This window comes from Alligator mississippiensis, chromosome 7, assembly GCF_030867095.1.
Source record: "Alligator mississippiensis isolate rAllMis1 chromosome 7, rAllMis1, whole genome shotgun sequence".
Classification (NCBI taxonomy): Eukaryota; Metazoa; Chordata; order Crocodylia; family Alligatoridae; genus Alligator; species Alligator mississippiensis.
The window spans coordinates 18,254,716-18,269,627 of record NC_081830.1 but is presented as its reverse complement, the minus strand read 5'-3'; the positions used below and the strand labels follow the sequence as shown (position 1 = coordinate 18,269,627).

Sequence of the window (14,912 nt, the reverse complement as noted above, 5' to 3'; positions counted from 1 at the left end):
TTAAAGGGCCTGTGACCAAGTATTTCCCAGGATGGGGCTAGCTAAAGAAAAACCTGTCTTTCTAAAACATATGCTCTAGCTCAAACTTAAGCTTACAGGACTGATGAAGGAGCTGGTGAGATTCAAGGCCTTTGTTCTGCAAGTCTATCAGAATAGTTTCTTCTGGCCTTAGTCTAGGAAACACCTCAGTACAAAAATCCAGTTAGTATTCTTAAGAAAAGGATCACAAATACTAATGTCAAAGATTTTCTACACGTCCCGAGAAGGTTGCTCCATTTGCCTGTGAAACTCACAAAAATGCAGAGTTCACAATAAAAATGTGTAAGACGTAAACCTTCATGTCTCACAGCATACACCCATCACTAAGAGGTAGGTTTAGGAAGATATTTCTTGTGGGCAGGTTACACCTGAACTGTCCACTAAAGAATTTCTGCTTTCCTAAACTACAGGAATTTATGGCAATTCCTGCATTTGTTAATATCCAAGATTAGGCTCAACCTGTGTTCACACACTTTTATAAGTGTTGCCCTCTGGGCTAGCTTCCAGTTAGGGTTGTAAGAAGGCTGCTACCTATTAAAAACACCAAAAACCAAAAAGCCACCCTACTCCCCCTCCTACCTCCAAACTGACAGAGAATCACCAACTTTCTCTTGGTGTGAAGCAAGCAAGCAAAGAAGAGGTATCCAAGCTAATTTCTAGAGAAAACTGTCAAGTCAATTGGCTGATCCTCACTTCCGACATGTATAAAGCATTAAAAAAGTTGGTTAAAAAAAAAAATACACCAAATACTTTCCTAATATTACTTTTCCATGTAAGCACCCGGTGAAATTGTCACAGAAATGTTCTGTGATTGTAAATGGGAAGAAGAGTAATCCAGCAGAAATTGTAGTTGCATGCAGCTCACGCCTTGGAAAAGTAAGAGTACACCTGGATTAAGAGTTTTCCTTGACTATTTTTACTGATGAAGGAGTCGGACCAATAGTTCTCACCCACTTAAACCTAGCCAGAGAGTTTGCCAACTTTGGGTGCCATAATTTAAAGCCACATGCAGACACCAATTCTACCAATTGAACTAAACTGGTTTCTAAATTCTCTCATTTAAAACTATAGCTGTGTCCACACAAGGTAGCTAGGAATTGAATTAAGAGTGGCTAACAGACACTTAGTCTGATTCAGTAAAAATCACCTTTCAACCATGAACCTAACACATTTAGAAATGGAGTACAGCTCCACTGGTTTGCCCTGAAGAGCTAAATTATAGAAGAGCTGTTTAATGCATTCCAGCAAATAGGTATTCATGCTCCCAGATTTCCTACCTATAGCATGACAAAGGGTTTTCAGCTAAATGGTCACCTTCCAACAGTTGTGCGAGAGTGTGCGCAGAGAAAATCATCTTTGAAGAAATACAGGACCGTCTTATGAAGTTCATCTGCTTACCATACTTATTCCTCAACCAGAACAATTCTGACAAAGTAAATGTCTCAATAATGTGCTTGTACAGCACCTTGCTCTGGTCAGGGTCCTCAGGCTCAACCACAATCAAGGTAAGACAAAGCGCTTGCCACATTTTTCTGATACATCACCCGCTCTTTAAAGGCTTCAGTAACGTTATGCAATTTGTTTAACCACTGTACCTCAGTTCCTCTTACGTTTATCAAGTGTTTCAAGACCCTTACCTTGAAGGTGCAATGGTGCAAAGCTCCTCTGCTAGCAAAAGGGGGGAAAAAACAAAAGGCAAGGCACACAGAATTAATGCTAGTCCCACAAGTTGTATGTCTTATACTATCAAATAAGGAGGTTGTGTACTCATTTTCTTCACCATAGTAAACAGTTTCTGAAATGAGCAAACACCTCACTGAACAAGGGGAAAACCGAAGTGTGTGTCTGCTACCAAAACGGTCATTTATAACTCAAATGCCACTCACTCTAAATCAGCAGTAACTATATTAGATACCATTACATCTAGAAGATTATTGTGCATCGGTGCAACCTTTTGATGTCTTCCAGTAAAACCAAGATCCTCCACAAGACTTCTCTTCCATGACCAGTAATAAGGACTGAGAACTGATGGCTAAAGAGCTGGATCAGGAAAGAGTTTGAAGTCTTTTTACTGCCACAGTGGCTGCTAAGATATGACTGGCTAGCCAAAGTACTACCCTGAAAAAGGTCTAAGAAAATACCCACTCTAGAATATCAAACAAGTTTTGAACATTCAAAAGTCTGTGACATTTGGACCACTTACTGACTGAGATCCGCCTGCCAGGTTTCAACATCAGTTTAGCACATGGGTATTAGACACAACAGGAAGTTGCATACGATTTACAACAAACCAACTCACTCTATTCTTCACACACAGAAAACCTAGAGTAGCGTAAATAAAAGGTTCTCACCTAAAAAAACATGACCCTCACTTTCACCTTGAAGAAATCTGAGCAGAACCAGACTGCTAAGAAACACAAGGGTTTATTCCAGAACCTGGATCACAGCTGCATGAACAAAGAACCTCTTTTTCAGAGGGTGGCAATATTAAGCCTGGTTCTTACAAGAGCATGAGAGGTTTAGAAGTTGGAAGGAGAAGGAGGACTTGAATTGCTGCTTGGTATATTGTAGTTTCTCCAGGACTGAACACAACAGTCCCAGAGCAGTCAATAGCCCACCTTTCACAAGCATTAAATATGCACCAAAAAATAAAATAAAACAAAACAAAACAAATCAAAATGTTCTTCAGCCCCAACAGGATGTGAAGCACTGTCACAACACATGAATGTTAATGGACTTACAAGCTACTGCTAACAGTTTTAAGGCTTTTCCAAAACTTTCAAATAATCCCTTTTCTAGGGCTCACCTACATAAAATAGATATTCACGCCATTCTGCACCCTAATTGGGACAACCCGTGCATCTAGTGCATTACCCTCCTGTGCAAAGTGCAGCAACAGGCACTGTTGCTTAACAGAAAAAGACTCCACCCAACAGTCTTACACACCCAGCAGTTGTTTTCTTCCAACAGAGCTGTCATCAGCAACTCCCACCACCTCCAAGATCTCCGAAACCTTCATCGCAACAGCAAATGCCCACAAAGTTTTTCTCCCCCTTCCTTTGCAAACTTTAGGTTACTATATTGATTTCTGGAGCACCCACTCAAGTAGCATCTGGATTCTATTACACTGAAAGTCTAGGCCCTGGGGCCTGTCAAATGCTGGAGTAGTGCAAGACCATGCATTCAGGATTTCATCTCAGAGTTTAACTCTAGGAAAGGATTACTTTCTAGAGGTTATTCTACAGTTCAATGCAAACAGTACCCGATTTCTTCATGGCAGTCCTCTGGCTATTACAGAAAAGGCATGCGTGGGCTCAGGAGTGATTCATGTATGCTGTTCTGCTGAAAGAAGGTAATCTCTAAAGACCGGTGAAAGCGAGGACACTCTGTGGTCCAACTGAAGCTTACAGAAATTCTTTATTTTATGCCAAACAGCAGCAGGTAAGAGTAGAAAAGACCTATTCAATTCACTCCCAACATCCGCCTCCTTCATGTGCAGATTTCAATCCTGAGATAGTACCAGTCGAACACCTCTTACATCCTCCTAGCTGCATTTCAGCCAAGAGGCCAAGAAGAACGTAGCTAAATTATTTAGTGCTTCTTAGCAGAAAAGACTTTCTGGTGCTACTGAGAAATAATTTGAAGAGACTGTGACATCTGCGAAACTTAACAAAAAAGATTACTTTTCAAAACTATATATTTAGTCTCCTGTGGCGGTCCTTTTCTTCCATTATATAAAAAGTGAACTAATACAGGAAATGCTCAGGAGAAATAGTACCTCAAGCTTAATAACATGTATACTTCACTTCCTGTCCTAAATGTTTGTATCGTGTTGCAGCGTGCCACCCAAGAACTAGCTGCAATTTCAGTAACAACTCATACGCAGGAAAGTTAAAACAGCATGTTGGAACCTTTGGGGATGAAATGAGCTCGCACTAAATCACCATTTCCTTAATCTCAAGCATTTTTAGGCCACACACCACATGTTTTGGAGCCTTGCAGACCTCTCTGAAGTACTCAAATTCTAGCAATACGAGATGTGACAAGCTAAATACCCAATGCTTGTCTAAGATCCCTGCAGAGACATCAGACTCATCATGGATGCTGCAGTTCCAGTTTCTTTGTTTATAGCTGAAATACTTGTGCAAAAAAGGCATTCTAAGAGCATGGAATACCATTATTAGAATTATGCCACAATAACATTTATCTACACAACACAAACATTTATCAAGCTCTCCAACAGCAGCCTAGAAAGACATCCAGTTATTTGGCAAGGAATGTTCCACTGCATTAGGGAGCACAAGGAGGCCACAATCGCTTTCTAGATGCAATCTCCCAATGACAGACACACCCCCTCCTTCCCACACCGTGCCATGTAACTGGAGTACAGGGGGGAAAAAGCAGCAAGAATAGCAATCAGCTGGGTATGCTCAAACAAGCATTCCCCATCCACAAATACTGAATAAAATTGAGTGCACTCAGCTGCAGTCAAACTGCAGAAGCCAACACAACATCCACAATAAAACTATTACTGATTCTGGTTAGAATAATTTAAAGGATTACCAACAATGCCTACGACATGCTCACAGCATTTCCACAGCAATAATGGCCAGAACACCTCCTGGCCCAGAACACAGTGAACACCCACTACTCTGGGCCTGAAATATTAATCAATGGGCAAATGGCTCAAGCGAGGTTCCACTACCTTTGCCAACAGATGTTACAGCAATGAGCTTAAAATTAGTTTCTGTAATTAATTGGACAGGCCTTTCCCTCTGCCCCTCCCCCCACTACCCACTGTAGAATTAATTCAATAACTGGCCTCTCATTTAATATGTAACAGCAACAGTAAATGTTTATACGCTAAGGATGCCCAAAACAGGATGGCACAAAGCAAAACACTGCGAACAACAACTGGCCCTCAACACACCTTTATATATTCTACACTTAGAGATACAAGTAGATTTAACCAACACTTCTGTATCAGATGTAGATGATGAATTTTATCATCTCAATCAATTTAAGCTTTAAGATTCGTTCAGTACAGCAATCTTAATATTTTGAAAGGAAGAATAAGGTTTCCATAATACAAGGATGAAAAGCAAGACACCAATTCCCAGCCAAGCTGTTGTAAATGAACACTGAAGCCAAATTAGTCTCTCTTTAAATAAAAGCTATATTTGGTAAGTGAAACAACAACAATCCTGCCCGGGGACTCGCCAGCACAAACTTCTGTGCCCAGGTGGACTTCCACTCTCTTTGGTGACAGCCCCCATGAATACTAGCAGAAGCAGTCTTAGCAACTCAGATCCCTTCTGTCCTTTTAAAGTACCTCGTAAGTCTGCTTATGACTCTATGCATCTTTCCAAGAACTCTGTTTTTTGGGAGAAGAAGATCTCAGGGTTCTCAGGTGATTACTGCTAAAGCAACTTATAAGACAGGCTACCTACCAAGTCAGAGAAAGTCACCTATAACATTAAAAAGTGATGCCCTGGGTCCCCCAAATTATGATGAAGGCTTAAATATCATGAGGAAGGTTTTTAAGTTGCGTCAGTTCTTGATTTGTTTTCAGTTCTGGAGCCTGCAGGCTTCAGTTCAGTCACCGTTCTCAAGCTTTTTTCTGAAAAAATACAGACAAGATTCTAAGCTTGCTTCCATTCATTTTTCAACAAGAAAGGTATAATAACATCACAAGAATCCGGGAGCTGCAATTTTTCAAGGAGAGACACAAATATCACATACTCACGATAAATTGATCAATATTGACAAAACTAGGAGATGCGAAAGCAGACCACATGCTGTTTTTTAACTTAATAAAGAAACTTTTGCAGACCAGAAAAGTCCATCTACAGGGAAGTGTACAGTTGTACTAACAGTAACAGAAACAGCCCTTTCCTATTGATGCTCACCCCTCGGTCAGAGCTTCATTTGGCATCTGTTTACCTATGGAGTCAACTCCATCCTCTTAAGCACTTCAAAGAACATCCAGACAGAATTGCCCAGCGTTCATGGTGCATCTGTATGGTGAGCAACTTGAAGATCTAAACCATCCTCAAAAAGAGTGATACTATTTACTATGATGAACTCTGTTTAAGTACTTAACCTCAGGGCTGAAAACAGGCTATGCACTTACCTAGAGTAGGCCTTCATTTGAATTTAATGTACACAATGCTCTTCAAGCATTGCTCATTAAACATTAGCTGCCCTGAAATCCACCTCTTCCTTGAAGAAGCTCTGAAAATAAGGAAGCTAGCCAGTTTCAGTACTTCCAGCACTGCAAGGCCTACTTCTTAAGTACACAGCTGTCATATTAGCAGCCCCAAAACTGACCAGCTCCCCTCATTTCCCTGCTTGTAAGTTTGCAAGCTGCTATTAGAAGTGAGGGGAGATATTAGAAGCCTTGAAAAAGAGAGGTGCTGCTAACAACCCTTTGACAGCGCTTCCTTTTCTCTCTTTCTGGCAGGAATCAACACAGAACAATTTGTTACAAAGTAGACAATTAGTTGTACTAAGCAGTTAACCCAACACAGTGAAATTATAAAGTAGGCAAGGGGGCTAAAAAATGCTAAGCACTTTACCAGCTTATACAATTAACAGATGTGCAGTTAAGAAGGGGGGGTTGTTACAAGGTAAGCAACAGGCAGCAAATTGGGACCAGCATTGCTTTACGCTGCTCAGTAAATTAGGCACTTATCCACTACATGTATTATGGCAGCGTTTCTCAACCGTGGTCGCAACCCAAAAGTGGGTCGCAAAAATATATGAAAAGGTCACAAACCATCTTTAAAAATGGCTTCTCCTTCAAAGGAGAAAAACGTGGGAAGCTGTGGGTTTCCCCTTGCAATGGTGGGCGAGTTGGGGCCCCTGGCCCCACACACCCACCCCCTGCCCTACACACCGTGGGGGCAGCAGGGCGGGAGCGAGGGGCGCTGGGTCCTCGGTGCTGACAAACGGGTCCTGGGACAAAAGAGGTTGAGAACCACTGTAGTAGGGCAGTACGCTGTATGCCATTTACTGGTCCAACAAGCAATGAAGGATTAGTTTTAGTCCATGCCAAGTCCAGAACAAGGAAGTGCACTGCAACACGCTGCCTAAAAGGAAGAGAAAGAAAAGGCCGCTTCCACACGACGACATTGCAAATGGTTGGCCAACGCGCAGTCCCCGGACGCTTACGCCAGTTAGTAAAACAAGTTGACACGGGTCGAACTCAGGCGCACAAAAAAAAGGAGAAAAACAGCAACAAAAACCGTGACACAAACGCTAATCACAGTGCAGTGACCTCAAGTTTCCTTTTTCCGTCGGGGGACGGAAAAAAAAATTTGAAAAAAGACGCGGGGTTTGGCTAAGCCTCCACCTGCCCCGGCCTCCCACTCCTCTGGTCTCCAAGGGGGGACCTGCCGAGCGGGATGAAAACGCGCACAAAACAACTGCGTCTTCAACAGAGAGGCTAGGCTATAAGCAGCGCTTCTCTCTCCGCCAGCCAGCCGGGAGCCACACCGCCGGCCGGCCCGCCTGCCGCCCCGCGCCCTCTCCTTTTGTTTACCTACAGAAATCGCAGGAGACATTTTCGCCGGGCGGGCCCGAGGCTGCCCCGGGGCCGAGGCCGGGGCCGGGCCCCGCTGCGGATGTGCGCCGGCGAGGGTCAATGCCGGCGACGCGGCGCCCCGGCGCGGCCCGCGGGGAAGATGTCGCCGCGTCCCCGGGGAGCGGTGCTGTGCCGTGCCGTGCCGTGCCGTGCCGTGCCGAGCCGAGCCGGGGAGCTGCGGCCGGGCGCCCCGCGCAGGCAGGCTCTCTGAGGGGGATTTATTTACACTGCAGTGTCGGGCGGCAAAACATGGCTGCCTCCTCCCCGCAGCCTGCCCCCGCCCCGCCGCCCCCGCCCGCCCGGCCCGGGCCCGGGCCCGGGCCCGCCACCCGCGCGGCCCCGCTCACCGTCAGTCTGTCCCATCCTAGCGCGCCCCGCCGCGGCCGCCGGGGCCAGCAGAGAGCGCGGCGCGGGGCGGCGCGGCCGGGGCGCGGGGTAGGCCGCGCCGGATCCCCGGCCTCGATTTCCGCGCCGCCGGGCCCCGGGGGGCGGGCGGGCGGGCCGCGGGGGGACAGGCCGCCGAGGGGCGCGAGGCGGCGGCGGCGCGGGAGGGGGGCGCTGGGTGTCGCCGCGGCCCAGCTCGGCTCGGCTCCCCCCACGCACACAAAGCTCCGCAGGCCGCGCCGCCGCCGCCGCTGAACACCGCCTGCCCATTGGCTGCCGCCCGCGGGGCATGCTGGGGCTTGTAGTCCCGCCGCCGCCACCGCCGCGGGCTGCCCCGTGCGTGCAGGCGGGAGGGGCTCGGCCGCCGCCTTGCACAAGGGTTTGCGGGGAGCGGGCTCTCCGCATCTGGGGCTCCCAGCCGGGGAGGGGAGGGTGCTGCCATGCTGGACGGAGAAACAAAAAGAGAAAGGCCCAGTGTCGGGAAGCAAAAGGGAAGGCGGGGGGCTTGGACAGCGCGTAGGCCTGGAGGAAGTCTGTCAGGACTGTGCGGCATCTGCTCCTACTTGGATGCGAGTTAGTTTCGTTAAAAGAAAAAAAAAAAAAGGCAGGGTTTTGGGAGCACGTAGGCCTGGAGGAAGTCCGTCAGGGTTGTGCAGGCAAGAGTCAATCCGATCTCTTTTATTAGACCAACTAAAACGGGTTGGTCTAATAAAAGAGATGGGATTTAGCCAAAGGATCTTGGCTGCCTGTGTCCTGAGATCAACACGGCTACTCCCTGCATCTCTGATTCACGGGTGTGCACCGTTTGTTCCTTTTTGGATGTGATTTAGTTTAGTTTAAGAAGCAACAAAAATAGGGTTTTGAGAAGTGCATTGGCCTTCAGGAGTTCCTTCACGGTTTTGCGGGGCGTAGGTAGTAGCTGTGTTGGTCTAAGGATGTAGGCACACAAGGTTCTTTGGATAAATCTGATACTTTGTATTAGACCAACTCAAACTGACACTTCCTTGCATACATACTGGCCTCTGGCTGCTTTACTAAGCTATCCAGGAAGAGCGCAGACCATCTGCAGATGCTTCCTCTGACCGACTAAGGGTATTTGAACCCAGCAGCTTGCAAAGAAGAATTTTGCCAACTATTTTGAGTTGGTCTAATGAAAAAAATCACATTTACCCAAAGAACCTTTCTGCAGCATTTGTTCCTTTAGATGATAATTAGTTAAGTTAAAAACAAACAAAAAAAAAAACAGTGAAATCTTTGTGGTGAAGTCCCCTCCTCTGCAAATCCCAAGAGTGGGCTCCATCTCCCCTCCACAAAAAATGAGGATGTGTTGCACGCGCCGAGAAAAGAAAAGCAAGACAAACAAGAGAATGGGAAGTCAGCAAGACTGAAAGATAATGTGATGCCTGTTACCAAAATAATCAGATAATAAGGCAAGACGAATTAGCTGGAAAAAAAGACACATGATCTAACATGAAAGAGGAAACTGAAGAGATGTGGGCTTTACGAGTCATTGAACAAAGGCTGAGTAATGATCTCAAAATTTCCTGCATTTCTCGTTGCCCAAAGCCTGCAGGCTGCGGCCCACAAGAATGAGATATTTGACTAAGCTTTTGAGGGGTGGGGGGGGGGAATCTACTGCAATTAAGCATGTTTAAAAGTGATCCTCCTCCTACCTAAACACAATAACCCTTTGAAAATGGAGGTGACCTAAAAAGGGCTTCCTCTCCTCCCCTCCTGTAAGTTCTGCAGCCCTTGGCGAGGATGTTGATACTCTGATATCAATATCATATATTGATATATCACTAGATAGACAGATAGATGCATAAAGTGGTGTGTGTAGGGATAGCTATACTGCAAATATTGATGGTTTCACAGCTGAGTCAAAAGAGGATAATTCATTCTCTCTCTTTGGGGGCATTAAGCATCCTGCTCACAGGATTTCTTGTTTTCCTCCACTTATCTCCTGTAGTGTTTCCTGCCTCACTTCTTTTTTTTGACTGCTGTTTGTGTGTTCACTAATCTAGTGTAGGCCTCTAAATCAGTTGGTTAGGAACATGGATACATGAGCAAGAGACCATAGGCACTGAGGCCAAACCAGGGAAATGCAACAGGAAATGACCAGATCCTGTTCCTGGGCAAGGTGATCTGAAAAATGTTTTGTGTGACTAGCAGAGGAGAAGGAATAGGAGTGAAATGAAACACAGCTTCTCCTACTCCCCGAACTGGAGACAAATCGTTCCTCTAGTGAAAATGGCACTCAGATTTAACCAAATATGGTGCTTCCCAAATGACTGGAACTGAGCACTGGAATAAGCTGTTTAGCCTTCAACATCTGGCAAAGAGGAGAATCTAAGATGGTAAAGGTGTATTTGCTGCTCCCCGGTGTAAGGAGCTCCTCAAAAGAGTCCAAATACCAAACCGTTTCTCACGCAGTCAAAAGTCACTACCGCCAGAGCATTTTCAGAGACTCTGTATGTAAGGCTGTGTAGCTGCAGGCTCTGCTGCATTGAATCGGAGTTGCTCAACCTGGTCCTAGTAGTGCCCACCCAAAAACCTGCCTCAGCTTGGTTGAGAGAGGCACGGGCTTTTCAAGCAGGAGGCTTTGAGTTCTACCCAGGTGTTGATAGGCAGTGCCAGATGAGCAGGGTGTAAAACAGGTTTGTTATAGTACCTGGCAGAAGTTGCACAGGGTCAGCTGTGCATTTAATTAAGGAATGGTCCCCTCTGTTCAGAAGATAATATTACGTCCTTTAATGGAAGATGACTGCTTCCACACTCTGTGGGGCTCTTTCTGCTACGATTCTAGGTCCTGCGTGTTTTAGGCATGCACGTAAGCACTCTACTGAACTAAAGCAGGATGCAGGGAAGCACATAGGCCTTCAGGAATTCCTTCAAGCTTGTGCAGCATTTGGATGTGATCTAGTTCAGTAAGATGTCAGCTTCTCCTTTCTGGAGGAGTACTAACTAGTGGTTCTAATGGGCCCAGCAGGTAGGATTCCTGGTTTCTATAACTGTCTCTGCCAGTGGCTTCCTCTTGGTCTTTGGGCAAGACAGTGCCTTGCTGTAAAATGCAGACAGGCTTGGTCCAACTCATAGGGAAACTGTTAGATGTAACATTTCAAACAAATTCTAATTCCATTTGGAAAGGTGCCATAGCCTTACGCTTCAACTATCCGTCAAGTATTTTAACGATTGTGTCATGATTATACGATGACACCTGGATGCTGCAATGACATTGGTGCTCCATCACGATAGACATGGCACCAGCTGACGGCTTCCTTAGTCTAAGTCACTGGAGCTGGCCCCAAGCAAGACAAACCAAAGGAAGGTTTGGAGGTATCTCAAAACAGACCTCAGTGTTCTGTGTGTTGCATTTTTGCTGGGCTGAAATAACCTAAGGGCAGTCATAGGAGCAGGCCTTTTTCCTCAAGTAATCAAAGAGCTGTTGTGCCCTCCCAGCTGGATTTTTCCCTTTGAACAGAGTACAGCAATTGCCGCCAGACTTTGTCCCAGACTAAGTTGCATACATTGTTTAATAAAAGGGGTTTAGAACTGAAGTCTGTATCACTGGAAGAACTAGTCTGTGGCTGGTACAATTCCCACAAGGAGTGGCACTGCCTGAAGTGACGTGCTTCAGCCTAACTGAGGCTCTGAGCAACAGTTTAGAAACTTAAAATATTCTCAAGCCTTTAAAATGCACACAATCATCCCCACTGCAAAAGTTTTACCAGCTCCTCCAATATCTGGCATGTTTCTGAATCATGTTCCAGGAACCATGTGATTACATGAGAAGTGCATCTTCTATTAGTTGTTGCCAGATCAAAAAAAAAAAAAAGGATTGGTAGGAGCGTTGCCAGCAGATCGAGGGAAGTGATTATTTCCCTCTATTCGGCACTGGTGAGGCCACATCTGCAGTACCGTGTCCAATTTTGGGCTCCCCACTACAAAAAGGATGTGGACAAATTGGAGAAAGTCCAGCAGAGGGTAATGAAAATGGTTCAGGGGCTGGGGGACATGACTTATGAGGAAAGACTAAGGGAACTGGTCTTATTTAATCTGGAGAAGAGAAGACTGAGGGGGTGATTCAATAGCAGCCTTCAACTGCCTGAAGGGTAGGTTTCAAAGAGGATGCAGCTGGACTGTTCTCAGTGGTGGCAGATGACAGAACAAGGTGCAATGTAGGGAAGATGAGGTTAGATATTAGGAAAAAACTCTCTCACTAGAAGGGTAATAAAGCACTGGAACAGATTACCCAGAGAGGTTGTGACATCTCCATCCTTGGAGGTTTTTGAGACCCAACTAGACAAAGCCTTAGGTGGAATGATGTGGCTGTGGGCTGGTCCTGCTTTGAGCAGGGAGTTGGACTAGATGTGAGCTCCTGAGGTCCCTTCAACCCTCATTGGCTATGACTCTCTGAATCTATGATTCTAAAAAACAAACCAATGCAAAAAGAAGCAGCATCTGATTTTATTCATTTTCCAAAGGAAAGATTGGAAACATCATCCAGCTGTACACTAAAAGGCTGAAAACAGAAAGCAATTAATCCAACATGTTTTTTAAATCTCATGATTATCTGGAAACACTTATGATATTGTTAATTGTCTGAGGTTGACACTGCTGACCTAATATTTGACTCCTGTACTTCTTGCAGTGCTGCTGTTTACTGGACTGAGAAGGGCTTTCCAGTCAACCCCATGGAAGGACCTGAAAATTGTGGGTAAGGCACTGCTGTGCAGTCAAGCAAAGTCATTCTGCTGTGTTTCTCGGACTGAAGGACCTTTAAATCAAATGCTGTGTTTGTTTTTTAGAACTGGCCTGACAGTTGTAACCAATAACACTTATAGGTACGTAGGTCCAATTTTTGCTCTCAGGGCTAATCTGAAGTCCCTTTAAATAAATAGAAAACTCCTGTAAACTCCAGTGAGTTTTAGATCAGTCTCCAAGAGAGTTATGAGCAGCTTTGACCAACTCCACATCCAAACGAGAGCAGTTTGGACACCAATATCACATCCAAACAAGACATGATAGTGGTTTTCAGCTTCTCTGAAGCTTTGGAGTGTAATGGATAGAAATTCTCCATTCCAGTACAGTAAACAAGGGATATTTCCTTGAGTACTTCAGAGAGCAGGATTCCTTACATTTGGCTGCTCACCTCATTTCCTATTATTTTAATGTGTTGTACAACGGTTACTATAGATTAATTCATCAGATAATCTCCTAGGAAAACTGTTCCCCGCTGTGAAACGGGAAGAGTGCTTAGTTGCTATAGTCTTTATTGCACCAGGTTTTAATATTAAAGCACATACATTAACCTCAGTAGTTTTGTGGGGAGAAGAGAAAGACCTGGATTAATATTGTTGTAATTTAAGGTGTCTAGAGATCTGGCACAAGAATGTCTGTGTACTAATCCAGAGAAAAAAATGCAGGCATGAAGAGACCTCTAGTGGCTGAGCTATAATACTTGCTTACTTCCTCTTGTGCACTTTACTTTTTAAAAAAAATATAGTTCCTCTCTTTGGGTAGTTACTGGTAGGTCTGCCTTATGGATGCAGTAGCGGCCTTAGGGAAGGGCAAACCAGGAGACTGCTTGGGGCCCCACACTTGATAAAAATAAAAACTAATTACACTGAATATTTGTATTATCTATATTGTATTAAGATACTTTCATTGCAGTCTTGTGGGTAAGGCAAAATGAAATTGAAATCGAAAATGTCTGGCTTGCTTATACAGGTTTCCTTCACCAACCGCTGGGGTTAGGTTCCTGAAAGTTCTCATGGTTGGCAAGACAAAAGGCTTATGGGAAAAATGGCAGGTGGCAGGCTGATGCGTGGCCATGGAAAACCGTGGTTACTCAAAACTGTATACCGTGGTATATTGAATATTAAGTGTGGATCCTCAAAACCATGGCTGGCGAGCGAAACTTGTAAGTCATCAAAATTAAGCCCGAATGACTCTCTTGCCCAGGGCCCCAACAACCGTAAGGCCACCACTGATGGATGAAAGCCACTTTGCATTTTGGATTGTGATCGAATATTTACCCACATCATTCTCAGAAACGCAGAAACGATTCAGAGCGAGCAGCAGCCTCCCTACTTCTGTCATCTGCTAAAATTTGTCGAAACATTTCCAGGTGACGAGCAAGGCAGGGCTCTGCAATTCCCTGTGATTCCTGATTCCATACAAACCCACTCTGCAGAGGTAAACCCAGAAGAAAAGGATGTATTTTGATACAGACTATCTTCCCACATCCTCCCACCATATTGTTTAGATGTGCTACACAGAGATACTCGGTGCACCTATTTAAACATAGACCTGACAAATAAATGCACCGCAGGTTTCCATCGAACTGAAAGAAACCGCAGAGTGCTTGGGGTGCTTTGTTAAATACTAACAAGTCCACTGCTGGACCACAGATTACCATTTCACATCCATCAGCAAACGAGGTCACGTTTCATTTGACACAGAGCAGCAGTCCCACTTTGCTTCACACGGCTTCTCGCCCTAAAAGCAAGGAAGTTGGAAATGCTGTGCCACGGCAAGCGCAGAATGGAACAGTCACTTCCCACCAGGACCTCGCCTTCACCCGAGCCTGCAAGCGCCAATTGGCAAAATTACCGTTGCTATTATTGTGGTGATTACCACTAATCATAGCAGTAAAGCAGAGAAGAAAATGAAATGCAATGTTTTCCGGCCTGTCCCTGCAGTTCGGTTTGGAGGGCTGTCTTGCACGCAGTTCAACCCCGCCTTTTTCACTGTGGAGTTTCCTGGTGCTCGCTGGGAGAGAGACAGAAACCGGGCCTAGGCAAATGCGGGCACGCAGCTGCCTACATTTGCCTAGGCCCCATCTCTGTCTCTCTAGGCCGGCACAGGGACACCCCCCAGGCCTGTGCTGGGCTCTGGGGAG

General features: G+C 45.4%; 1 protein-coding gene and 2 long non-coding RNA genes across 8 annotated transcripts in view; 1 reads left to right on the top strand and 2 right to left on the bottom strand.

The window, feature by feature from the left end:
• The window catches only part of NSD3 (nuclear receptor binding SET domain protein 3), a 54,646-nt gene extending 46,575 nt beyond the window's left edge, over positions 1-8,071 (bottom strand). For 3 of the 6 annotated variants that reach the window (XM_059730668.1, XM_059730670.1, XM_059730671.1), the window contains exon 1: positions 7,972-8,071. The gene's annotated coding sequence lies outside the window, so the exon portion shown is untranslated. Of the gene's footprint in view, positions 1-7,586; positions 7,811-7,971 lie in introns of those variants that run through there. The other 3 variants (XM_059730667.1, XM_059730669.1, XM_006266136.4) reach the window with 2 other exon arrangements.
• A 216-nt stretch (positions 8,072-8,287) lies between these two features.
• Positions 8,288-14,684, top strand: LOC132251386 (uncharacterized). The gene is made up of 2 exons (XR_009463366.1): positions 8,288-12,725; positions 13,739-14,684. It is a non-coding gene; the product is annotated as an uncharacterized LOC132251386 (long non-coding RNA).
• LOC132251385 (uncharacterized) lies at positions 12,460-14,508 on the bottom strand. Its single transcript, XR_009463365.1, has 2 exons — positions 14,427-14,508; positions 12,460-14,198 (listed from the first exon to the last, which is right to left on the bottom strand). It is a non-coding gene; the product is annotated as an uncharacterized LOC132251385 (long non-coding RNA).
• Positions 14,685-14,912: the final 228 nt, after the last annotated feature.